The sequence below is a fragment of the Sminthopsis crassicaudata genome, chromosome 2 (assembly GCF_048593235.1).
Source record: "Sminthopsis crassicaudata isolate SCR6 chromosome 2, ASM4859323v1, whole genome shotgun sequence".
Taxonomy (NCBI): domain Eukaryota; kingdom Metazoa; phylum Chordata; class Mammalia; order Dasyuromorphia; family Dasyuridae; genus Sminthopsis; species Sminthopsis crassicaudata.
Genome location: NC_133618.1, coordinates 453,598,974 through 453,625,333, shown reverse-complemented (window position 1 = coordinate 453,625,333; position 26,360 = coordinate 453,598,974). Strand labels below are relative to the sequence as shown.

General features: G+C 40.8%; 1 protein-coding gene across 6 annotated transcripts in view; it reads right to left on the bottom strand.

The window, feature by feature from the left end:
* Nucleotides 1-14,842, bottom strand: part of SNPH (syntaphilin) — a 37,959-nt gene extending 23,117 nt beyond the window's left edge. For 3 of the 6 annotated variants that reach the window (XM_074292852.1, XM_074292854.1, XM_074292855.1), the window contains exons 1-2: nucleotides 14,721-14,842; nucleotides 14,355-14,456 (exon numbers count right to left, since the gene is read on the bottom strand). The gene's annotated coding sequence lies outside the window, so the exon portion shown is untranslated. The remainder of the gene's footprint in view (nucleotides 1-14,354; nucleotides 14,457-14,720) is intronic. The other 3 variants (XM_074292850.1, XM_074292851.1, XM_074292853.1) reach the window with 1 other exon arrangement.
* Nucleotides 14,843-26,360: the final 11,518 nt, after the last annotated feature.

Genomic DNA, 26,360 nt, shown 5'->3' with positions numbered 1-26,360 from the left:
ACGGCTCCATCTTATCCGTTAAGATAAAGTTTGCAATTTCCTACCTCTTCATTTCTCCTGATCATAATCTGCTCTATCTCACAGGAAGCTTCCCCAAACACTGGGGATCTCCCCTTCCTCATAGTTGTGGCCTTTGCTATCCTACCATTAACTCTATACTGCTCATGCACTGTCAGGGATTGATCATGTCTTGTATCTCCCCGAGCACAGGGCCTCAGGCACATTAGATGCTCCATAAAGGTTAGTTCATTCATCACACTTTAAGTTTAATAAATGTTTACTAAGGAACTATTATGTGCAAGGCATTGTACTGGGGACATGGTATTGGAGATAAGAAGATGCAATTATGCTGTGCCTGCCCTCAAAGAGCTTACATTCCCTTTTTTAGTTGAGAATCTGTGGACGTTATAGCCAGAAGAGGACTATTTTCAGGAAGAAATTGCTCCCCAATCACAGCCAAATGCTTCTCACAGACAACCCCATCTCCCCCAGCTTGCAGGCAGTGAAAACAGCAAAGTTGAGTTTTAAACTGGGGCTATTTTATCCCAGATCTTTCCACTAAACGAAATTACCTCTCCCTCCCTGTTCCGAGTCCTAACCTTCCTGTCAGTGAAAGTAATTACACTTGGCTTTTTCCCTGTGAGCTTTAGATCCATGGCCAGGGGACGGGGAGTATTCCAGAGAGAACACGGAGAAAAAGAATTTTTTGAACTAGTTATGTCACTGAAGGGCTTTTCTCATGCCTTGTCAAGGTGAGGCAATGACCTTGAGTTCTCAGAAAGCTAGCAAGCTCTTACCAAGCATAGAGGTTTTAGGTGTGAGACTACATGGGATCAATCTCTCTTTTGGCTACAGCTGCTTACAAAAGTAAGATGTGAGGAGCTTGAGTCAGAGGAGGTAGAGTCTGTGCGGATGGAAATGCACTGAGAAATGCAGCTTGGATAAAGACTTAGCACAGGAGCCCTCCCTCCTTGACCTACTAGAGAGCAGAGACAGAATCAGTTTTCAGCCCCTGCCCCAGTGAGAAACAATATTCTAATGTGTTGCAGGCCCCTGGGATTTCCTTAAGGAGGCCCATGATTTCACAGCTTGCTTGCAGCCTGGACTCCGAAGATATCAGGCCTCCTTTCCCAGGTCAGGCTCCCCCTGCATCAAGCACAGAAGCAAGTCAGCTCCGGGAGCTTGGTGCAATGCATCCAGAAGGTTGCCATAGTATTAAGGCCAGCCCTCAAGGACTTCTAGTCCCCCTGATGCTTCTGCACAGCCTCTTTGCTGCGAATCTGGAAAGTCTGGACGAGGGAACACATCTGACCACAAGCTCTGTCTCCAGGTGGTTAGGATGAGAGGGAGGAGGAAGGGGAAGGAACAGGATGTGTTCTGTGTTTGGAAAATAGACAGCAAAGAAAATAGAAACAGAAGGAAGAGGAGGCAATGGAAGTGAAACTGTGCTAGGAATTCCCAGTTTTCTGCTACTGGCTTGCTGTGTGACCTTGGATAAATCATTTCCCCAAATCTGGGCCTCAGTTTCCTTATCTGCAAAACAGGTATAACAAGCCTTGTTCTGGCTTATTCTCTGGGTTCTAATGAGGATTACAATGAATAATGAGATGGGAGGGCTTTGTAAAATTAGGAACAAATGTCATGTAACATTACTGTTATTAGTAGGTAAATGTTTTTACTCTTTTCCCTTTGAGTCATAGCAACCTCTTCCTCCCACTTCTGAAGGATAAGGGAAAAGAACCCAGGAAGAGACTCAAATATGACCTTTGAATGCATGAACTACCTTCTACCTAGCAAAAAAGGCACCGTTTCAATTCATCCCCACAGGAGGCAAGAAGATGAGGCGTGTGGAGGGGAGAATCTTAGAACTGAGAAAAAGCTCACCCTACACAGAAACTGCCTCCTTAATCTGTTTATGCAGGTTCCAATGACAGGGTTCTCACTTCTGCCCTGAGAGCCCTGTTCATTGTTGGGTAGTTCATGGTTAAGAAGTTCTTACCACAGCAAACTGAAATTTGGCAAATTCCATTCATTGCTCCACGTGGGTCCAAGAAGAATTAGTCACATCCTTCTTCCTTGTGCCAGCCCTTCTGTATCTATATCTGAAGACCACCATCTTGCTTTTAAGTGTTCTCTTTCTCCAGGTTAGCTATCCCAGTTCCTTTTACTTATCCTTATATGAAAATTGCTTCTATCTCTTCCTCCTTAATCTTCCTCAGGACAATCAATTGACATTTATTAAGCATTTATTATGTGCCAGGCACTATGATCAGCATTGGGAATAACATTTTAGTTTGTCAGTGTTCCTGTTAAAATATGACAGAATAATATACAAGAGTGGGCTGGCCATGGTATCTAAATTAACTATATCCCTCAGAGAAGTTTTAAGCGACTTGCTCAAGATCACTCATATAGTAAATGACAGAAGAAGTACTTAAATTCAATATCTCTGGTTCTATACTGTAAAACACTCACCCACTTAGCCCCCTTTCTCCAAACCAGAGGCTACTGAGCCCTCCCTACCAGCCTAGCCATTCTGGGAAATGGTCCCGACCCTGTCCAGACAGTCCCTGCTTTGTAATGATACTCCAAATGGTAGAGGATAGATCACCAAGACTGAATTCTTTGGGCTCAGAGATGGGCCAGAAGCTCTGGGAAGTTTTGGTGCCAAGGTTCTCTCTACAACTGGCAAGTGTGTTATCCACCAGATGGAAATCCCTTGGTGACCTTGGCCATGATGCTCCCATTCTGGAGCTGATAAAGTCATCAAGGCTCGAAGTAGAATCCTACATAACAATCTAAGGTTTCTATTTTTATAAGACCCTTGATTGGGAAATAAAATCAAACCTCCAAGACTAACCTTTTTCCCTTCTAAGAGGCATCTTGTCCTAAGCAGATTCCTTACATAAAGAGAAACACGGAACATGATCGCAGGATCCCAAATTTAGAAGGAACTTAGAGGCCATCTAGTTTTCCTCCCTCATGTAGGAAATAAAGGCCCAGGGAAGTTAAATGATTTGCCTTGTGTTATACAGGACATAAGTATCAGAGGGGGAATTTGAACCCAGTTCCTTAGAATCCTCTGAAAGCCCAATTCCATTATATCACGCTATCTCCCTGATAAGTGAAAGAAGGGGAGCTGATGGTTGGATCTAGTCCAACCATATCTTTTTTCAGAAGAGAAAATTGGGGTCTAGAAAGAGAAGCAATTTGTTCAGGTCATGAGCATGGAAGCATTGGAATCAGAATTTGGGCTTCTTGATTCTCCAGGTAGTGTTCTTTGTACTTTGCTACAAGTGTCCCTTCTGGACAAGGCCATCCCTACAGAGTGTGGGGTAGTTAGGACCTAGTCAGCTTGCATGGTCATCCCCAAATATGTGCATCGCAAGGGAGGCAGGTTATAAGGAATTTGACTGGCAACCTTGAGGAGAGCAGCTTATGGAATTTGGATAGGAGTGAAAAGGAGAAGAAAAGACATACTTTTTCCTTTGCCTTGGTGACAGGGGTTGTAAAAGAGTGGTGTGATCATGCTTAACTTACTTTACCTCTCTAGACCTTATTTTTCTTATCTATGAAATGGGAATGCTGCTACTTGGCAATATCTCAGAATTATGACAAGGAGAAGCAGCTAGATGGCCAGTGGATAGAACACCAGCCCAGAAGTCAGGAGGACAGTGTTCAAATTCAGCCTCAGACACTTAACACTAACGAGCTGTGTGGCCCTGGGCAAGTCACTTAACCCTAACTGCCTTGTCCAGCCCGCCCCCCCTCCAAAAAAAGAATTATGACAAGGAACATAATGTTACAGTGATACAATGGATATTAGTTATCTTGTAAATTGTGAAGTGCTATAGAAAGGTGTTATTAAATTAAGATTTGCAAATACTTCACATATATAGATGGAGAAGTTGTCCTATGAGAAGTTAAAACTCCAGGCTTTCTTACTCCAAGTCTAGCACTCTACCCAGTATGCCACCAAAGGCACCCACCATAAAATTAATAGTAATAAATTAGATTCCCAACCTTCTTTGAATTGGAAGACAGAGAAGATAAAACAAGGGATAGGAGGAAACTGGAATACTCACCTGATCTTTAAACATATCCCTAAGATACATCAAATTTCTCTCTGAAGAGCTTGAAGGAGGTGGTAATTTCACAGCTCCTCTCAGGATTCACTCTTACATCAGATGATTTCTAAGTTATGAAAGTTTGCTTCTCTTATCTAACTGGAATCCTCCTGCATTAGGTTCAGGGAACATCCCCTTATTTAGTCCTTAATTATATCGAGACTGGCACAATACCATCTTAGAACCAAGGGAATATTGGGAGAAGGAGGAGGAGGAATGTTTTCCTCAACAAATTCTTATGTCTTGATTTGAACTCCATCATTCCCAATGTGGAACTTGTCTATTATTATGAAATCACTCCTCATCCTCTTCTCTGAACTAGGAAATCCCAAATCTTTCCATTTCAGAATATGTCACCCTGGGATGGAATCCAATTTCTCTGACCTTTCAATCTTGAGTTCTAGCCATTGACCATGCCATTTATTAACTCAACCAAATATTTACCAAATATCTATCACATATCCCCAGAGTAAGGGGGAAGGGCAGGGGAAAAACAAGAGGAATAAGATTTATAGATACAGTTCTTGTCCTCAAGGAGCACAGTAAACTGTTATACTTGGCTAAAGCCAAACACTCAACAAGGACCACATGTCCTCTTTGGCCAGAAGAAGAGCGTCCTTTCTTCCTTCTGTGAAGAGACAGCTTCCAGCAGCCCATTCTCAGGGGCAGATTATAAGATCAATCTGATAGCCTCACTTTGCCATTAACTGAGTACGTAATTTTGGGAAATCAAATCCCTTCTCTAGTCTTTAGTTTATTACTTAATTATTTATTGATCAATAAAGCATCTATTAAGCACCTACTATGTGCTAAGCACTGTGCCAAATAAACACTGCAGATACAAATAAAGCTAAAAGACAGTCCCTGTTTTCAGATAGCAAACATATAATGTACAAATAAGTTTTTTACAGGATGAATCGATATAATTAACATACAAAAAGCAGAGAATTAAGAGGAATTGGGAATTTTGTCCTAAAGTAGGTAAAGGAACCTAAAGAAGCTAGGAGGTAGAGATAAGGAAGAAAATTACAGGTATGGAAGAAAGCTAGAGAAAATGCCCTAGAGCTGAGAGATGGAGTATCTTGTTCATGGAATTTATCTGCAAAGTTCATTTTTTAAAAAAAAACTTTAATAATTGTGCAAAGTGCACTGTGCTTTACTTTGAAGAAGATAAAAAGATGAAGAAGACAAAGGCCTGTTCTCAGGAAATTCATAACCAATAAGACATAAACACAGTTAAGTACAATTGAACCAGAATGAGGAAAGTACATAAAAAAGCAGAAAATGTTCTGCATTCTCAAGTAAGGGAGTTGATCTGAATAATTGTGGGATCCCCTTCCTTAAGAAAAGTCTCTGGCATCATCCTTACTTTCACCCTGAAATGCAGCTTAACATAGTACAGAGGAGGGACTGTGGCAGGTACAAGAGTCAAATCTCACCTCTGGTACTACTGGTAGGATCTTGGGCAAGCATTTAACATTTCTGACTTCCCTGAACTGGAAAATGGGTGTGGGGAGAAAGAGAATAGGACTTGATGGTCTCTGGAGTCCCTTTCAGATCTTATAATCATAAACTTTGCACCTACTCATCTAGAGCTCTATTATTGTTCTTCTTTGTCCTTCATCTTCTCAGAGGACTAATGACATCACAAAGTAATGGGTGATGTCTTGACTTGCGTGTGAATTGGATTTAAGTGACAGCAGTGTTGAAACCAGGCCCATCTATTTCCTTTCATTGTCCTGGGGCTTCAGGAGTCTGGTGCTGGTCTATGCTGATCAACATCTCCTATCTTAACTGAGGTGTGAAACCAATTCTCTCATGCTTGGCACACTGTATTCCTTTACAGCTTGCCAGTTTCTCTAGGTTCCTTCCACAAACCACATCTGATTTCTGTCACACAAATTTTCTTATTTTTGATGTATCTTTCTATCTTTTTTTCATCGCCTCCAAGGCCACTGTTTTTTCAGCAGAGTTCACAGTGCCATCTCTGCTGATTTTAACTCTATGAGGGGAGGGCAGGAGACCATGGTTGGTCTTAGGTCTTCCTGATTACAGGATTTCCTGAAACATCATATAATGAAAAGAAAAATAGACTTGGAGTCAAAAGAATTGAGTTCTAAACTTTATGATTTATTGGACCTTGGACATTTGAGAAGGTTAAATCTGAAGGTCTTCTATGGTCCTATCCTTTGAGTTCATGATTCTAAACCAGATATTTATAATCTTTTTTTTTCCCATAATAGGCACCTTTATCAGTATGATGAAGCCTCTGGATTTCTCCTCAGCAGAGTGTTTTGAAATTCACAAAATAAATTACATAAGATGATAATAATAATATCTAGAATAATTCATAGAAAGTCAATTATTTTGAAATACAGTTATCAAATATTTTAAAAAACAATTTCATACCCCTAGGTTAAACAGAATATTCTACAGTCATTTTCTCTTTCTAAGAATCACTTTTCCCAAATTTAAAATGGAGACAATCTAATCTATGTGAAAATGCTTTATAACCAAAAAGTAGTATAAATGTGTAGACTTATTCTTGAGCACATCTAGCACTTGATTGCCTAATTAGAGATAAATGCTAGATTTTAAAAAATATTTTCTAATGAGAATATGCATATTTTAAAAGAGCCTAATCCTAGAACTGGTTCTTCCTTTCATATAATAACATATCAGCTACAATCTCAACCAAATTCTAGAGTTTATCCAAAATCTCAACATATTCAGGGGATATGGGATACCTGGGATAGACAGTAGCTAGGAATGGACAAACTACAGCATAGTAGATTGGCTATGACTCATTTATTAAAGTGCTTTCATAAAGGCCACTTAATATATCAAGAGATGCACCTTAAACAACCAACTCTGGGAATAAGGGAACAGACAGTAACACAAAATGATGGAAGGGTCAACAGATCCCATTCGGACTATTAGTAGCTCTTCCTGAGAATATCGACATTCCATTAGACCATGGAAAAAAACTTTGGCCCAGGCACAATCAATTAAATGTCTGACTAATTCTGAGATGGAGCTAGTTCAGAGACTTATGCACACATACACAAAACACATGTGTGGGTATATGAAAAAGTACTAGCACGCCAGAAATGAAGGGACATTGGACAATGTTGATTGGTACTTCTCAAACTTTTCTAGGGTGGTAGAACCCTTTAGCTCAAACTAACTAAACTGATATAATAAATATAATAAAATAAAACTGATATAATAAATATAATAAAATCCTCTAAAACTATCATTTTTAACATCTATTAACAAACAGTATAAGGTTCTCTGAAAAAATGTAGGGTGTTTCAGGATTCCTTATGTCAAAATTTAATTGTGGTTCAGAGAAAGGAATTGATTCACCCTAGATAACATAATGAGTAACTGGCAGAATCTAATCAATATATCTCACATTTCAATAGCAAAATATTTGACTCACAACTCCCTTCACAGAGGCAGAACAATTATTTTCCCCCTTAATTTACAGTTGTTGAAACTGATGCTCAGAACAGTGGATGCATTTTCACCACATACACACGTCTGTGTGCATGGATGGATAGATGCTCCCAGGCTCACATTCATCAAGTCTGGTACTTTATGGTGCCTCCTGTAGTGGGGTTGAGCTGCTCTGAATCATCCATCCACTTTCACAGCAGTTTTCCTTGTGACTAATGGCATGCATTTGCAAAGAATTGTGGGGGATGGAAAGAGGAGGCCAACAGAGAAAAGCTAATTGGTATCTGCAAAGGACCAACCCATCTTCTTTTTTGGACTCCTTACCTTCATGAGCTAACCAGCTGCACTGATGCTAGTTCTTCAGTTCTCCCTGATTCCCTGCAAGTCCATTTCTGAGCTCCAGACCACATTCTACACCTGGACTTCCATCTGTTAATGAGCCAGTTACACAGGACATCTGATGATGTTCTTTGTGGGAAGGTGGGACAGCAGGAAAACTTTAGGAGCCAGCTTACAAGGGTAGAAGGCAAAGCTGGGTTTGGGGAGGAGGTGGACAGAGTAGTTAAAATATCTCAGGAAAAACTTTTGGGACCAAGTCAATTCAGCCAGAAAGCCACAGAGAAGAAAACCAGCTGCCAGGTAATCTGAAAAAAGGTCAGCCATGGGCAAACAGCAACTGCTCCACCCTTTAAAATACACATAACTAAGAACAGACTAGGCAAACAGAACTTGTATTAATGGGTGCTTCCAAGTGCCATACCATAATTTTTTTTCTTTTTTCCTACCTAGATTTTTTTTCAGTCATCTCCCACTTCACCCATAAAGAATTATGCCCATTTGAGAAAGGGTGAGGTTCAAAGAGATTGTGATTTATCCTCTATTTAATTCATTAACTAAACTATTTACTTATTTATCCATCCAGACAGCAGAATCTGATAAGCCCTACCACAAAGATGCCGAATGATAGACTAGAGCTGGGAGAAGCTCTGGAAATGGAATCAGAGACCCTGGGTTCAGATCTCTGTCTCTCAGTGGCTTTTGCCCACAGGTCTAGACTTAGAAAGCAAGTAGAATAAATTCAGTCCTTCTTTTCCCTAACAGCCTTTCAGATAGACTCTCATGTCTCTCCCTAAGGGGTTCATGACATTGTTTCCTTGTGCTTTTCCAGTTATATGGGTACCAGATTAGACCATGAGTTCCTCAAGGGGAGAGACTATGTATTTATTATCCCACTCTGTTTCCTCTACAGCATAGAGTTTTCTTCCCAGATAGAAGCTCTTGGAATATTTGTCAGAATGCAAAACTGAAATTCCAGGACCCTGGTAAATATTTCAGAAGGTCCCCTGAATCTATTATCCAATAACCATCGGTAATTGTCCTGCAGGGAAGGAACTCATCCTTTCTAAGACCTCCCGTAGGTCACCTTCTGGTCTCTGCAGCGGCTCTAGGGAACCAGATGCAGTTTCCAGACACTGGAAATAGGACTGGATTTGAATCAGAGGACTTGGATTTGAACGCTGGCTTTGGTAGCTGAATGATCTTGGGAAAATAATTTTTCCCTTTGTGGGCTTCCGTTTCCTCCTTTAGAAAAATGAGGCCCCTGGACTAATCTTCTGAGGCCCTTTAGAGTTTAAAATACCAAAACTCTATAATAGACAACATTCCTGGGTCAGGCTAGTTCTGCTCTCCCTCCCTGACACATCCCCCTTCCTCCCATCCCCAACAACACACCTACCCCTGACCCTTCCATGGTTCACTTCCAGCACCTCCAGGCTTCAGCCTCAGGACAGCTGCTTTCTGACAGAACTGCCACTCCAAGCCAGTAGTTGCCAGACAACCTCTCCTTGCATCTCTTTGGAGGAAGCCATCTGTGCCAGCTTTCACAGGCTGCCCTGCCAAGTCCCCACCTCTGCTGGATTTCTACAGAGCCTTGTTCAGAGAAGCCGCCCGGCCCTACCACTGTCCCCAGCCAAGGCCTTAATGGCCCAGCCTTCCACAACACCAGCTCAGCCAACCCCAGAAAAACTACCCCTTCAATAAGTGGCTCAGGCTAACAGGGCACAAAGGACATATCTCAAATTAGGGGCACAGGAGCCTGGGTACTGATGCTGCTATTGCTGGGCCAAAGAAAGGAAATATAAAACTCTGGCCCCTTTTATCCACCGTGACTGCAAGAAAACTAAAGAAGTAGGGAAGGGACTTTGGAATAACAATCATCTCACAATGAAGCTCAGCGGCTTTCTTATAGGAACATGTGCAGATAGAGGCAACCAGAGAAAGTTCTGCTCAAACAAAATATGGATTATGAACATTTAGCACTGGAAAGAACACTGGAATGTAAAAAATCTAGAGCTGAGGAAACTCAGGGGTATCTCCTCCTACCCTGGGAAAACTGAGGAGACTGAGGGGGCTAGGACAATCCTCTTCCCTTGGTGATGGAAAGGACCTTAGGGGTTGTATAGATAACCTGGGTCTGAAATGCGGATCCCCTTCGCAATCTGCCAAAAATCACCTAGCCAGTTACTGACTGCTGAACTAGGTTTGAGACTTCTCACTGTAGTGTTTCATGGACAATCACTTGGTTCCTCAATTTAGAGACTGGCACAGGGGGAACTGCTTGGAACCTGCATCTAGTCTAGATTTACCACTAACCAGTTGCATGAACTTACACAAATCTCTTTCCCCCTTGGGACTTCATTTTCCTCCTCTACAAAATGAAAAGGTTGAATTTGATCTTTACTTTTTCTTTTATGACTCTGATGAACACAACAGACACTTGTTAAATACATGCTGATCGCATAAGAAGTGTCAGATGCATAAAGACGCAATGTATCAAATGTAACTTTATGTTTTCTGAAGATCTGTAGAGGATTCCTGTCCAATATATTAGCACTAGCTTTGTGCTATTCAAATTAAACTTTCGTTTAGTTGTAGCTACTTGGGAAATGCAGACATGAGCTCTACTTGTACTGATGGCCTAGGTTTCAGAAAACTGAGAAACAATACCTTTCCCACAAGTGATGATCCCAGATCTGCGCATGTCTGCATAACATTCATTTATTTATTTAGAATTTTTGGACCAGATGAAAGAGGAGATTCATTGTCTCAATTGCTATCTAACCTTAATCACTAAATGGGTGCATCCTTAGTTAAACTGAGACCTGTTGAAATCTTTAGCTTAAAAGGCCACTTCATTCAGGGTCCTCTCCAGTCATCTTGATCTACATCTGGCCACTGGATTGGTGGTTCTGGAGGGGAAATCGAGGCTGGTCACTTTGCACAGCCCCCCTCCCCCACTTAAATCCAATTCACTTACATGTCATAGTATCACCTCCCTGATGCCATGGTCCTCTTCGAGAACGAAGGACAAACAACAATAGCCTCCAATGTTAGATTAGTTACTTTACTTTCTGAGCATCAAAGTATGCTTTATTAGCCTCCTGAGGACTGATGTTAGGAATCACAATACTTAGTCATGGAACAAGCTCTCCAAGGGCCCCCATGGAATCCTGTCACTGGAGAAACCCAAGAACTGAAAAAGATGTCTCCTTGGATGGGGGCTCAGTCATGAACTTGAACTTGGTTAGTTTCTAAGGCATTATAGTTACTTTGACAGTGCTGATAGAAGAAGCCAATATGAGTAGGAATCACTCTTGAAATAGCAGGAACTGGTCTATAGATAGGGGGGAGGTTTAAAATACGATTCCACCTAAGTTTAACACAGACAATAAGACCAGTTTATCTTAATGCCGTTTTCCCTTGCGTGGGACAAAGCTGTCTTTTCAACTCATAAGATCAGTGGGGAATTCAAAAGTAAGAATGTTAAAAACAAAACAGGAAGGGATTTAGAAATAATCAAATACTAGCTTATCTGATTCCTTTACTCCACAGATGAGAAGATTGAGGCCCACAGAGAAGTGACTGACTAAGGTCACAGTGAAGTGATGGCAGTTCAGAGAAGGACATTCACCAATATTTTTCAAATAGGCCTGAAGACAAATAAATGTCTCAGTTCCTGCCCATTTGCTTCTTTTCCTGTCTGACATCTGTCCCATGTCACAGAATCAGAGAATATCAAAGGTCATCTTCAGCTGTCTTACCTGGAAACATAATGACATACTATCTCTCTTACAGAGTAGTATAGCTCAAAGAAAATAACAGATATAAGGTATTTTAGGGAAAGAGACTGGACCTGTGATTTCTTTGGTATGAGGAACTACTAGATGAGGTCACTCCCTTTTCTAACGCATGTTGGCATCCTTTCTGCTAGTAAGAGTCTTAGAGGATTTGTCTAGGCACTGAGAGATTAAGAGATTTGAACTGTGTCACACAGCCAGTGTGATACAGAGACAGGATTTGAATGCAGGTCTTCCTGGCTCGGAGACCAGCTCCCTACCTGTCATCCCACGCTGCCTCTCCTGTAAAGTACTTCCACAACGATCAATGCCAAATATTATTGGAAATTTTTAGAGCATCCTGCTCATTTTATAAATAAGGAAAAAGAGGCACAAATAGGTTTAAGTGTGTGACCACAGGTAAGTACATAGCAGGGATGGAGTTCTAATCCAGGCCCTTTGATATAAGGACAATATTCTATATTCTTTCCACTACGCTGTGCTGCCTCTGAGGGGAGCAAAAAACATCTGCCAGCCACCAGCACAACTAGGTTTGTACATTCTTTTGGTGTGGCAAAAACTTGGCCCCATTTTTCTCCAGCATTGAGCAAGGACTATCATGGACAGAGAGTTCAAAGCATTATAAGCTACCTACCCAAATCCCTGGTAAGTATTGAAAAAAATACACCTTGGGAGAAAAGATCCAGGGCAAGGAAACATCTTGCTTTGGGGAGAGAGTAGAACGGGAGACAGATTTTAAAAATCTGTCAATGGGGAAATGGTTTCACTAAATGTTCTTTGGGAGCGCTATTGAAGAAGTGTTCACCATTTAAATTGGAGTCTTAATGACTCATTTCTCCCTTCCCCTCCCCCCAACTTCTTTGCTCCTTCATTCTCTGTGGAAGACAGGGTCCCTAAGGTTTATTGGGGCATGCTCCAAGAAACTTCCCCTGCACAGGGAGGTATTTCTACATTCGCTCTGTCAAAACCCTTGCAATGGAAATATTCTATTACTGTCCCTCAGCTTCCTGCCTCCTGGGCAGACTTGAGCCTTCATTATCTCTTAGCAGAAACACCATCAGCTCTGGTTGGAAAAGACAAGTGTGTGTGTGTATGTGTGTGTGTATGTGTATGTGTGTGTGTGTATGTGTATGTGTGTGTGTGTGTATGTGTGTGGGTTATACCACCTTTCCCCCTCCCCTATTCAACTCCCAGAGGTGCTTAAGAAAGGCACAATAACATGATGACTGGTAAGGCTCTAGGTTTGATGGAAAAGAAGGGAGAGAAGAAGAAAAGGAGAGCCAGGAAAGAAAGGGGGTTGCATGTATGTCAGGGCATCTCTTTTGTTCTTTTTAGGCCTACAAGGTCAGCCCTTCACCAGGAGGCAACTTCAGACCTTAGGTGGGTTTCATACAGAAACCACCCAAGCAACAGGCCCCAAGTTTAAATTTTGGGCTGTGAGAAGACATTTTTCTTCTCTACTGGAGATTCAGGACCTGCTTGGGCAGTATTTACAAAGATCATCTGATCCAATATTTTCATTGTACAGGTGGAGAATATGCAGTCCGGAGAAAGAAAATTCCTTGCTAAAGGCACATGACTAATAGAGCAATTCTCAGAATTAGAACCCAAGTACCCTGATTCCCAACCCTGTGCTTTTTCTACATCCCACCGCACCCAAAACTTCTCCAGTCCTGTAGGATGAGTCCCGACCCCAGAGCCAATGTCCTCTGAGGTTTTAAGTGGGGGTCTCCTCCCTCTGTGCAAAGAAGGAAAGAAAATCTGGGAAAGACGATTAGAGCAGCATCTGTCAAAAGGACCCAGAATAGGAACACAGGAAGATCAGCATCAGGACCTGGGAAAGATCTGGGGGAGGGGTTCCTCACCTGTCCCTCCGGGAGACAGCAAGCCTTGAGGACACCCTGAAAGGAACCGGATGTTCCCAGGCTTGCCTGGCCACCCCCGAGCCTCAAGTGATTCCTCTTGGGAGATGGCTCTAAGCACTGACCTTGGGGGGGAGGGTAAAGGGTTATTACCCTCTAACCCCTACTTCCCAGCCTTTTCTGTATCTACACACCCACTCCCCTCTCCGAGCCGTCTCTCACTCCTCACTCCTCTATCCCTGCCCCAAGACCAAAGGCCTCCACTCCCTCCTCTCTCTGGGGCCCCCTCCTCACCCGCCCCTTCTGCCCTTCCCCATTGCATTAGCATTTGTCTCTTCCCTAAGTTTTTCTTACGCTAGGGGAATGAGGGGGAAACAGAAGGGGGAAGGCAAGGAGAGAGGGCAGAAACCATCTCTGGAGGGGGTATCACACCCTCCTATACACACATACACCCACTCACACACACACACACACACTCCCGCTAATCTGCGCATCCCAATCAGCACTGCCTTCCTCACTAAGTTTGCTTATGCTGCAGGGGGTCTGGAGAAGGGGGGATGCAGGGGAATGGAGGGGCAGGGGAGGGGGAGGATGAGTCACGACTAACCCCTCCCGGGCCTAGCGTTCTCTGAGGGATTCTACCGCAGCTCCCTCTCCCCCCTCCCCGCTTTCCGCCGAGGCCGCAGGCTTCCCTCCCACAGTGATGCAGCGCAATGTCCCCCGCCCTCCCCCGCACCCCAGCCCGTCCCCAGCCCCTTTCCCCTCACCTGAGTCCGCTCGGCGGCCCGCACCGGCTCGCACGGTTCAGCCCCGCTTGGCGCAGCGCCTCTGCAGTAGCGGCCGCAGGCGGCCAAGTCCGCTTCAGCAACCTGCGGCCCAGGAGACAGGAGGGCGAGCCCCCATCAACAGGGGGCAGAGCCAGTGGTCCCTCCCGGGGGCACGTCCCTTCCCTACAGACACCGAGGCGGGGAGCCGGGGTCTCTCCCCTCCCCCACCACACCCTCTGCCCTCTGCAGACTTGGGTGGTGTCCCCGGCCCGGGGCCGCACTGGGGCCCGAAGGGAGAGCAGAGGACGGAAGGGAAGAGGAGAGGGGAGGTCGGGGGTCAGCGGTCCCAGGGGCTCGTCCCATCACCTGCTTCGGCTTCCATAGCAGCGGCTGCCAGGGCTGCTCCGCTGCGGCTGAGCAGAGCCGCTCTCGGGAGCGCCTACTGGAGGTGGCTGGCTCGGCTGCAGCGAGGGAAAGGAGGAAGGGAGAGCCGGCTGGAGGGAGGGCTGAGCCAGGCTGTTCACATGCAGCTGCGTAATTTGTCCGTCTTCGGTTTTCCTCTTAAAGAGATAGTGGGTACCTGGCGGAGGCGGAGGCGCAGCAGAGGAGCGAACATTCAATTGTGGCATCTCTGGGGATACGCGAGAAACGCGATCTCCGCCTCACCTGTAGCGCGGAGGAGAGAAAGCTTACACCGGCGGCGGGGGGGGAGGTCCCGCGTTTGTCCACAAACGGACCGGGTTTGAATCCCAGCCCTGCTACTTCTCACCTCCTCTGGGAAGTCTCCGTTCTCCCTCTTTAACACGAGGGCTGACCCAGGCACTCTCAGCTTGACATCTGTAGTTGAGCATCCCAATCCGGCTCCGCGACTTCTGAGCCTCACTTTCCTCATTCTCCCTTTCACATTCAAATTGCTAGGAAAAACTTTCTCCGCAGGTCCTTATACTCAATTCACTTCTCAGTCCCTGTGATCCGGCTTCTGGCCTCATCATCCAAATGAGACTGCCCTGTCCAGGGTCACCGGCGAACCCCAAAGGCCTTCTCTCAACCTCATCTTTCTTGGTTTCTCTATAGCACTTGCCACTGTTGCCAACTCGCCTCCTTGGAGCTCCCTTCAAGGCAGGTAAAATTCCACTCTTGGCAGTGGGTCTTTCCCAGTTTCCACAGAAACCAGTGCCTTTCCTCTAAGACCACCTTCCATCCATTCTGTATGTATCTTGTATGTCTCTGAGCTCTCCCTGGACAGCTAGGCGTCCATCTCTTTGTGATCCCATTTTGGGGTTTTCTTGGCAGTGTATAGAGTGCCAGGCCCAGAGTCAGAAAGACCAGGGTTCAAACCATAGCTTTGTGATTCAGAGCAAGCCACTCACCTCCACTTGCCTCAGTTTCCTCATCTGCAAAATGAGACGGAGAAGGAAATGACAAACCACTTCAATAACTGCCAAGAAAACCCCAAATGGGGCCACCAAGAGTCAGACACAATCAAAACAACTGAACCACAACAAATTGTCTCCTCCCCCAAAATGTGAGCTCCTTAAGGACTGGGGCTGTATTAAACTTTTTTTTTTTTTTCTGTCACCAGTTCTTAGTTTGGTGCCTGATACATAATTAATGTTTAATACATGCTTGTTGAACAATTGATTCGGTACCTATCTCTCTCCCTTGCCTTTCTCCCCATCCCTCAACTTATCTCCAATTATTTGGCAGGTTGGTGTTAATTTTACATCATCTCTTCTATTAATTCTCTTCTCTCTACTCGCTTCACCACCATCCTAGGTCAGTCCTTCATCACCTATCATAGGATCGGAGATGAAGAGTTAGAAGGGACCTTATACATCATTAAGACCAACCTCCTCAATTTATGGGAGAAAAAGGAGAAAATCCAGGGGAAGGGAAAAAGGAAAGGGAAGATGTTAAATTACTTGTCCAAGGTTATTTTGGTAATAAGTATTAGTCCGTATTAAACCAGGTTTTCTGATACTAGAGCTAACATAGGCCTGGAGTAGTGTAATAGACTCCCAATCGGTATTCCTAGCTTGTGTCTCCCTTCTCTGATCCATTCTCCACATAACCATCCGATTGCTATTCCCAAAGCATCTGATCATGTCATATCCTGACTCAAGAAGCTATGGTTGTTCCCTATTGCCCAAAAGATAAAATACATATCCTTCTAGTGTCATTTTATAAGCTAATTCCAATTTATTTTTCTAGACTGATTCAACATTCAACTCCTATGTACTTTACATTTCAGCCAAACTAGGTCGATTGATATTCTGTGGATATAACTCTCCATCTTTTCTCTTGTCTTGATACAATCTATCCGAGGCCATCATGACTTTTGTCTTGCCACTGGATTCTGATGATTCTGGAAGAGGGGGAAAATTGATGACTCTACTGAGCTCTGCCTCACACCCATTTAATACATAACTCAAGACATCATGCTTGTGATGTCATTGGTCCTCTTTGAGAACTAAGGATAAACAATAAACAAACAAACAATAGATTTGCTTTGCCAAAAATAATATCACCTTTTTCTTTTACTTCTTGGAGTCCCTAGTTTCCTTCAAGCCTCACTCCTAGTCCTCTCTTCTTCCTGATTGCTAATATTTCTCCCTCTTCTTCCCGAATCCCCAAATTAATTTGAGAGCAAGATAGCATGTGTATAGTAGACAAAGAAGTAGTCAGAGTCAGGACAACCTGGCTTCAATTTCTTCCTCTGCCGTAGAACTGTTTTTGTGAACTTATAGGAATTTTCTTTTTTTCTTTTGCTGAGGCAATCGGGGTTAAGTGACTTGCTCAGGGTCACACAGTCAAGAAGTGCTAAGAATCTGAGAAGAGATTTGAACTCAGGTCCTCCTGACTTCAGGGCTGGTGCTCTTCTTAACCTTTCCATGTTTTGAGTCAGTGGCCTGGAGTCCGTGGTAGGTCATGAGCTACCTCCAAAGCATAGAGGAAGAGCAATTAGGAAGATGTATTTCATCCCACTTTCCCTGAAATAGTCCATTGAGAGTTTGCCTCCAACATAGTATGACTTTTCTTATCACCCTTGACATTCTCCCACTCTTCTCAATCCCTTTGTGACACAAGCTCCTTATCTGTTTCAAATGGACCAGAACAAGTTTCTAATCTATCAATAGCCAGAAACAAACAAAGTGCATTAGAGACAGGACCATTAAGAATCAAACAGAAGGTTAATTTAAAAGTGAGAAAATGTTTGCAAGGAGTCCTCCTCAGGAGGAAACCTTTTGGCTTTTGGCAGGGGTACTATATTTATTCCTGAAAACCACAAAAAGACAGCCAAATACCGTCATTCTTAGGTCTCGGGTAAGCAATTCCCATGCTTGGCATTTCTTGGGACAATACAGCTGTTGTTGGGTCCTGTGGGAATCATTGAATCTTGTGATTGTCTCAAATCTTTAGAGTCATTGAACCTTGTGGTCATTCAGCAGGGACAGAACCAGAGTCATCATTGTGGCAACAGGAGGGTAGCCTCTGATTTGGTTCACTTAGCACTTACACAAACAAAGGTATCAGGAGAGGTGATTGCTACAGCATGTTAGCTGTTTATGGCTCTCAAGTCCCTGGGAAACAAGGGAGCTCCAACAAATCTAAATAATTACTTATTAACATGAAAATAATAAATCCCTCAGAGAACACCTGGTGCTAGTCAAATCAATACATTTTGCAGGAATATGAGTGCAAAGGATAGTTGTTACACCAAGTCCAGGATATAGCTTGCTTGCTGGGTCTTAGCTCCGGAAAACAGATGTCTCCAAATACCTTGACGTATTCAGGCTTTTGACTCAGAGGTCAGCCTCTTTCAGCAGCTCAAACCTAAGCACAGCAATAACATCACAGGCATTATTTGGGACAGTCTCCGTCCCCATACAGCATACCCATTTCTTTCCCTGCCCGTCAGGGAAGTAACTGATGAGCAAGACTTCTCTCTTCCTCCCCCACTTTTTGTTTTTCTGGGCAGTAAATCTCACAGGATGAGAAGTATTCAAGAGTTGTGATCATCATTGTTCTCATATTATTTTTTCCACCAAACCTACTGCATTCCAAACTTCACTATTACCATTGAGGACATCATTTTCTTCTTAGTCATCCAAGTTTACAATCTGAATGACATCTTCAGCTCCTCATTATCTCCCTCATATCACATCAAATCAATTGTCAAGTGCTGGCATTTCTACCCCCACAACAGCTTTCCTTTCATTCTCTTCTCTACTCTCACAACTACTGCTTAAAGTCTCTCCCCTCTGCTATCCATCCTCCACATACTTGCCAAGAGATTTTCTTAAAATGAGGGATTTTCATGTCATTCTCCTACTCAATAAATTCTAGTAGTTCTCTATTGACTCTAGAATAAAATGTTATTTTATCCTTTTAAAATTACTATTTTTGTGTAAGTTTTATACTGCACATAATTATTATTATAGTAATACATGTTATTAATTTGTAAATCAGTAAATTTACTCATATTGAGGGTATGTAGCAATTTTTTTATTGATGGTGTGCATGTTCAAAAAATTTTAGAGACTACAGGACTGGACAACTCTCTTAAGATTATTAGTAATAGAGATTCTCACCATATGTGCTTTATACTAATAAAATCACAAATTTGGGATGAGGACAGAAAATTACTTTGTATATATTTAGCATTTATTTTTCATTTTGTAATATTAAAGCTTTTTATTTACAAAACATATGCATAGGTAATTTTTTCGCATTGACCCTTGCAAAATCTTGTGTTTCAAATTATCCCCTCTTTTCTCCCACCTCCTCCCCTGGATGGCAGGTAGTCCAATACATGTTAAATCCAATATATATATTTATACAATTAACTTGCTGCATAAGAAAAATTGGATCAAGAAGGAAAAAAAACCAGAAAGAAAACAAAATGTGAGCAAACAATAACAGAAAGAGTGAAAGGCATTTATTTTTCTATGTATATGTTGATTTCACATTGTAGATAAAACTGCATATAGGCTTTTTAAAAATAAAGACCTTTCATTTTTGTCTTCATATTCCCAAGACCTAGCCCAGCATAGTTTGCACCCGATGCTTATTGAATCAAATCTGTAAAATAGAGGGTTGGATTCTTTGATCACTAGGGCTAAAGGATCATAGATTTGGAAACTTAGAGGAACCTTCAAAGTCATCTAGTCCAACCCTCTCATTTTACAGATGAGGAAACTAAGACCTTCAAAAAGGTGAAGAGACTTATGAAAGAGTAATAATTAAGATCTTGCTCCTTAATTATTATTAAGTAACACAACTGGGATTTCAATTTAAGTGCTCTGACTTCAGATCTAGGTTTTCCCCATAGTAGCACATTGTCTTCTCTTCTGGTATATCTTCTACAGATGTCTTCCACCTCTCATCTTCTGAGTTCTAAGTTTCTCTTCAGTTCTAAACAGCCTTTCTTCTGATGTCTTTTCCACCTAAAATCCCTTCCACTTCAAAAGTTCTATTATTCTCATATCTTACACTGAGAGAATTAAATTTCAATCCACAATAATTCTTTTTTTGCTGTTATCCTTTAGTTCTATGTCTTCTAATATCACCAGGTATTTATTATTTGCTACAAGTTTTTGTTTTGAAGTCTCCCATCTTTTACATTCTGAGTTCTAAGGTCCTCTCCAGTTCTAACAATCTTTGTTCTGAGATCCTTTCCATCTCTTAATTCTATTTCCTAAGTTCTGACACTGTATATTCTAATATTCTTTTTAGCTCTGATTCTAAATTCTGTGTCTAAGATATTTTTCAGCTCTGAATTTTTGTTTTTTCAAAGACAACTTTTCATTTTAAATTCTATTATTTTTTTTTAATCATTCCTTCCCAAACATAAATATTTGGAGTTAGGAGGACCTGAGTTCAAATTTAATTTCAGGACAAGTCACTTAGCCATTTTTACCTCAGTTCCTCATCTGTAAAATGACCTAGAGAAGAAAATGGCAAGCCACTCTAGTATCTTTGCCAACTTAGCACCAAATGGGATCACAGAGAGTTGGATGTGACAAATAACCCAACAACTAATTGTGGGACATTCTTCCTTATGTCACTTAACCTGTCTGGCCTTAGTTTCCCCATTTGTTTTTAGTTTATTTTTTTTAATACACATTGTATTATGAATTACGTTGGATAAGAAAAATCAGAGCAAATGGGAAAAACCATGTGAGAGATAAAAAACAAAACAGAAAAAAGAAGTGAACATAGCACGTGTTTCCTTAGTTCTTTCTCTGGTTTCAGATGGCATTTTCTATCCAAAATCTGTTGGGATTACTTCGGATCACTGACCTACTGAATAGAACCAAGCCTTTCATAATTGAGCATCCCACAATCTTGCTTTATAGTATAAAATGTATTCCTGGTTCTACTTGTTTCACTCAGCATCAGTTCATATAAATCTTTCTAGGCCTCCTATAATCAGCTTGTTTTTCATTTTTATAGAACAATAATATTCAATTACCTTCACATACCACATTTTGTTCAGCCATTCCCCAACTGATGGGCATCTGCTCCTTTTCCAATTTTTTGTTACCACAAAAAGAGCTGCTACAAACATTTTTTGCACATGTGGGTGCTTTTCCCTTCTTTATGATTTCCTTTAGATACAGACCTAGTAATGGCACTTCTAGATCAAAGTGTTTCATAGTTTGGGCATAGTTCCAGATTGCTCTAAAGAATAGTTGGATCATTTCACAACTCCACCAATAATGCACTAATATATTAGTTTTCCCATATCCCCTCCAACATTTATCATTATCCTTTCCTATCATCTTAGCCAATCTGAGAGGTATGAAGTGGTACCTCAAAGTATCTCTAATCAATAGTGATTTAAGTTTCACCATTTGTAATATGAGGGGGAATATGAACTAAAGTAATTCTAAGATCTAAATCTATGCTTGGATTCACATTATTCCTTAGTTTCTATAACTATAAAATGAGGGTATTGATGTACATGGCCTCTGAAATCCCCTCCACTTCAAAAGTTCTATTATTCTCATATCCTGCACTGAGAGAATTAAATTTCAATCCACAACACTTCTTTTTTTGCTGTTATCCTTTAGTTCTATATCTTCTAGTATCACAAGGTATTTATTATTTGCTACAAGCTCCTTTAACATAAACCCAGAAATTTGTTTTCATTCATTATAATTTTTCATTCTACCTCCTCATCAAACATTTTTCCTCATCTGTATTCTTTAAAATAAAACAATAACTGTAAAATGGGAGCAAAGATTTACTTGAGGAATAGATAAATCAATAAATGTGATAAAACTTTCTAGCTTGAAAATTTGATATTACTATATGTTATATGACCCAGAACCTCAGCTCTGGATTTATACAAACTAAATTCAATTTGGGGGGTATGTCCCAAATCATTCATTGGACTGATCTTACCTGGGAACATGAGAATTTAATGTGGGTTTAGGTCTCTAGAAAAAAATTACAATACTTTTTGCTCTCATACAAACATTTTAATTAGCTATTTATTGAAAATAAGATAGGCTTCATTTTACCTAACAGAAAACAAGGATAAAGATATTAGAGCTTAGTCCATAGTCAAAACAACTCTTCTTCTGCATTCTCCGGGTACAAACATACGCCTCCTGATTTAATACTACTCTGTGACTGAAGCTCCCTTGAAAGAAGAAAGCTGGAGCAACTAGATGGTAAAGTGGATAGAACATTGCCTTGAAGTCAAGAGGACCTGAGTTCAAATTTGTCTTCAAACATTTAACATTTCCTAGCTATGAGACCCCGGGTGAATCACTGACTCCCATTACCCCACAGGAAAAAAGAAAGAATGGAAAAAGTTACTTGATATATTCACCCCTCAAAGATAAAGTTTATACCTTCATAGGGTGAATGTCATTTTTAATTTAATTTTTTTTAGGTAACCCTTTCCCCACTGACTCCCTTCTCCTCACTTTTGATCACCTCTTCCTGTCTGATATCTTTCTTTTCTATTTTCCCCTTCAGTTAGTCTTCTTCAGTAGTTTTAAAAAATCATTGTTTTGCATCTCTTTCCAAGAAGGATCTGTCTCTTGCTCTCTTTATTATTTGTCTTTGTGTTAATTGTAAACACATTCTGTATTTCATGATCTTTATAATTATCTGGTCTGTCTCTTTTCTATAAGTTCTTCATGCAATCAAAGCTTTAAAGGTATACATTTCTATGCTCTCCCCTCTAGGTGCTTTCTGCCACTGTCTTATAGGACTTTTTCCCTTGGACTTCCCTTTTCCAGAACAATGTCAGGTATTTCAGTTGTAAGAAAGGACACAACCTCATGGTAGAGGCCCTTCTCTACTTTCTCCCTAATTATACAGCTATATCCTGTCTTCACTTTTTTTAATGTTTGCCTGGAAATCTCCTCCCACATCCATGCTTTTCCATTCCACCAGGTGCCAGTTGCTTCCAGGAATTACAACTCCTCTTCTCCCAGGGTAAATAGACTTTGAAAACACCAAATCCTCCCAGACCTCATCTAGTATAAGGTCCTCATCTTCCTTCAAAGACCATCTATTTCTCTCTTCATTCATAGGAGCATTCATCAGTGGAACTATCTCCTACCCTCAAAGTAAAACTTCTTTCCTTTTTCCCTCTTTTTAATCTCCCCCCTCCCCCCTGCCCTCCTCCTCATCCACTCTCCTATGGGCTCTTTTTTTTTTTTTTCTGAAACTGCAGAGGTCACCTTTTCTTCATTGTTAGTTCTTTATTTGATACTCTTACATCCCTCCTTCCATTCTATCCCTCTACTTTCCTCTCCTCTCCTCCACTTTTATGTACCCTCTCATGCTGTAACATACAAAAATAGCTTTGATATATCTGTAGGCAAGATGTTGAAAGTGGTAATATCCTGTTTGCCTCTTTATTGTCACCTTTACCAGATTTTCACCTTTACCCAACTCCTTGTGTACATTTAGAAAAAAGTCTCTTACTGTTCTTTCTGTTGTCACTCTACAGCAGTTATGGCTCTTACCTGCTGCATCTGAGAGGAAAATTATCTCTTCAGTTCTGAAGAGATTTCTAAAACTACTTTAAACTCTTTATTATTGAATATCCATCTTTATGTTAAGCTCAGATTGCAGGATAGGTTATCCTGGGTTACATGTATACTGAACTCTGTTGTTCTTCAGAACATATTATTCTATTCCCTCCTCCTTTTTCTAGTGGGTGCAGAATAGTCTTGCATTACTAAAATATCCTTTTCTTTGTATTTGAAGGTCTTTCTCCTGATGGCTTATAGAAATTATTTCTAAATTGAATTGTTAAATTTTATCACTATGTGTCTTGGAGTTTTCAGCCTTGGATTTTTTTTTCTTGGTGATTTGTGAATTCAATTGAAATTTCATTTTGTTTTTACATGTAATTGGGAAAAATATCAAAAAAAGAAATTTTATTTTCTATGTTCAGAAGTTCTGGATAGTTAGTTCTCGCCTATTATTTCCTTCATCATGATGTCAAGAATTTTTGCTGCATCACATTCTCTTGGAAAATCCATGATCCTCAGGTTGTCTCTGACCATTCTATCTTTGAATTCAATGTTTTGCTTGGATGATGAGCATATTTATGTTAGTCTTTTGCTTCTCTTCTAGATTGTCTCTTACTTCTGTGTATGTGTATTTCTAATCTATTGCTCTTTCCTTTATTTCTTTGGTGAGGCTTCCCATTGTATATTCAAGCTTTTCTATGGTTCATTATTTTACTGTGAAGAGAATAAATTTTGTTCTCATAATTCTCATTTATCTTTAAATCACTTAGGAACAATGTGTTGTGGTGCCATGTACTCCTCAAATTCCATAGGGTCCGCTGTCTCCTCAAGCAATCATTTGTTTTTATTTTGCAGTATTGATTCATAAATGGCTAAGCTAATTTACTAACTCTGGAAGCCATATCCCCCTCCCCTGGATGGCAGGCATTCCCATATCTATATCTATCTATCTATCTATCTATCTATCTATCTATCTATCTATCTATTTTTTTAAATTAATTTTTATAATTATAACATTTTCTTTGGCAGTAAATATGCATACATAATTTTTTTTACAACATTATCCCTTGTACTCCCTTCTGTTCCGAGTTTTTCCCCTCCTTCCTTCCACCCCCTCCCCTGGATGGCAGGCATTCCCATACATATTAAATATCTTATAGTATATCCTAGGTACAATATATACATGCAGAACCAAATTTTGTTGTTGTTGTTGTTGCCAAAGGAAGGATTGTATTCACAAGGTAAAAATAATCTGGGAAGAGAAACAAAACAAAACAAAACAAAAAAAACCAATGTTCACAGTCTACACTCATTTCCCAGTGTTCCTTTTCTGGGTGTAGCTGATTCTGTCCATCATTGATCAATTGGAATTGGATTAGCTCTTCTCTATGTTGAAGATATCCACTTCCATCAGAATACATCCTCATACAGTATCATTGTTGAAGTGTATAATGATCTTCTGGTTCTGTTCTTTTCACTCAGCATCAATTGATGTAAGTCTCTCCAAGCCTCTCTGTATTCCTCCTGTTGTTCATTTCTTACAGAACAATAATATTCCATAACATTCATATACCATAATTTACCCAACCATTCTCCAATTGATGGACATCCATTCATTTTCCAGTTTCCAGCCACTATGAAAAGGGTTGCCACAAACATTTTGGCACATACAGGTCCCTTTCCCTTCTTTAGTATTTCCTTGGGATATAAGCCCAGGAGAAGTACGGCTGGGTCAAAGGGTATGCACATTTTGATAACTTTTTGGGCATAATTCCAGATTGCTCTCCAGAATGGTTGGATTCTTTCACAATTCCACCAACAAGGCATCAGTGTCCCAATTTTCCAACAGCCCCTTCAACATTCATCGTTATTTGTTCCTGTCATCTTAGCCAATCTGACAGGTGTGTAGTGGTATCTCAGAGTTGTCTTAATTTGCATTTCTCTGATCAATAGTGATTTGGAACACTCTTTCATATGAGTGGAAATAGTTTTAATTTCATCATCTGAAAATTGTCTGTTCATATCCTTTGACCATTTATCAATTGGAGAATGGCTTGATTTCTTATAAATTAAAGTAAATTCTCTGTATATTTTGGAGATGAGGCCTTTATCAGAACCTTTAACTGTAAAAATGTTTTCCCAATTTGTTACTTCCCTTCTAATCTTGTTTGCATTAGTTTTGTTTGTGCAGAAACTTTTTAATTTGGTGTAATCAAAATTTTCTATTTTGTGATCAATAATGGTCTCTAGTTCTCCCTTGGACACAAACTCCTTCCTCCTCCACAGTCTGAGAGGTAAACCATCCCATGTTCCTCCAATTTATTTATGATTTCGTTCTTTATGCCTAAATATTGGACCCATTTTGATCTTATCTTAGTATGTGGTGTTAAATGTGGGTCCATGCCTAGTTTCTGCCATACTAATTTCCAGTTTTCCCAGCAGTTTTTGTCAAATAATGAATTCTTATCCCAAAAGTTGGGGTATTTGGGTTTGTCAAACACTAGATTGCTATTTTTATTCACTATCTTGCCCTGTGAACCTAACGTATGCCACTGATCAACTAGTCTATTTCTTAGCCAATACCAAATGGTTTTGGTGACTGTTGCTTTATAATATAGTTCTAGATCAGGTACAACTAGACCAACTTCATTTTTTTTTCATTACTTCCCTTGAAATTCTCTACCTTTTATTGTTCCATATGAATTCTGTTGTTATTTTTTCTAGGTCATTAAAATAGTTTCTTGGGAGTCTGATTGGTATAGCACTAAATAAATAGATTAGTTTATGGAGTATTGTCATCTTAATTATATTCGCTAGGCCTATCCAAGAGCACTGAATGTCTTTCCAATTATTTAAATCTCAGTCGTTCAGTTTTTTTCTTCCTGAAATCTTTGGTACTTTCAGTTCCCCCATCCCTTTATATTCCTTGGGGGTTGGATCTCAAAGAGTCTTAGTTTTCTTCTATCCTTGGCAATACATGGTTCACTTGCTTAGGTGAGTG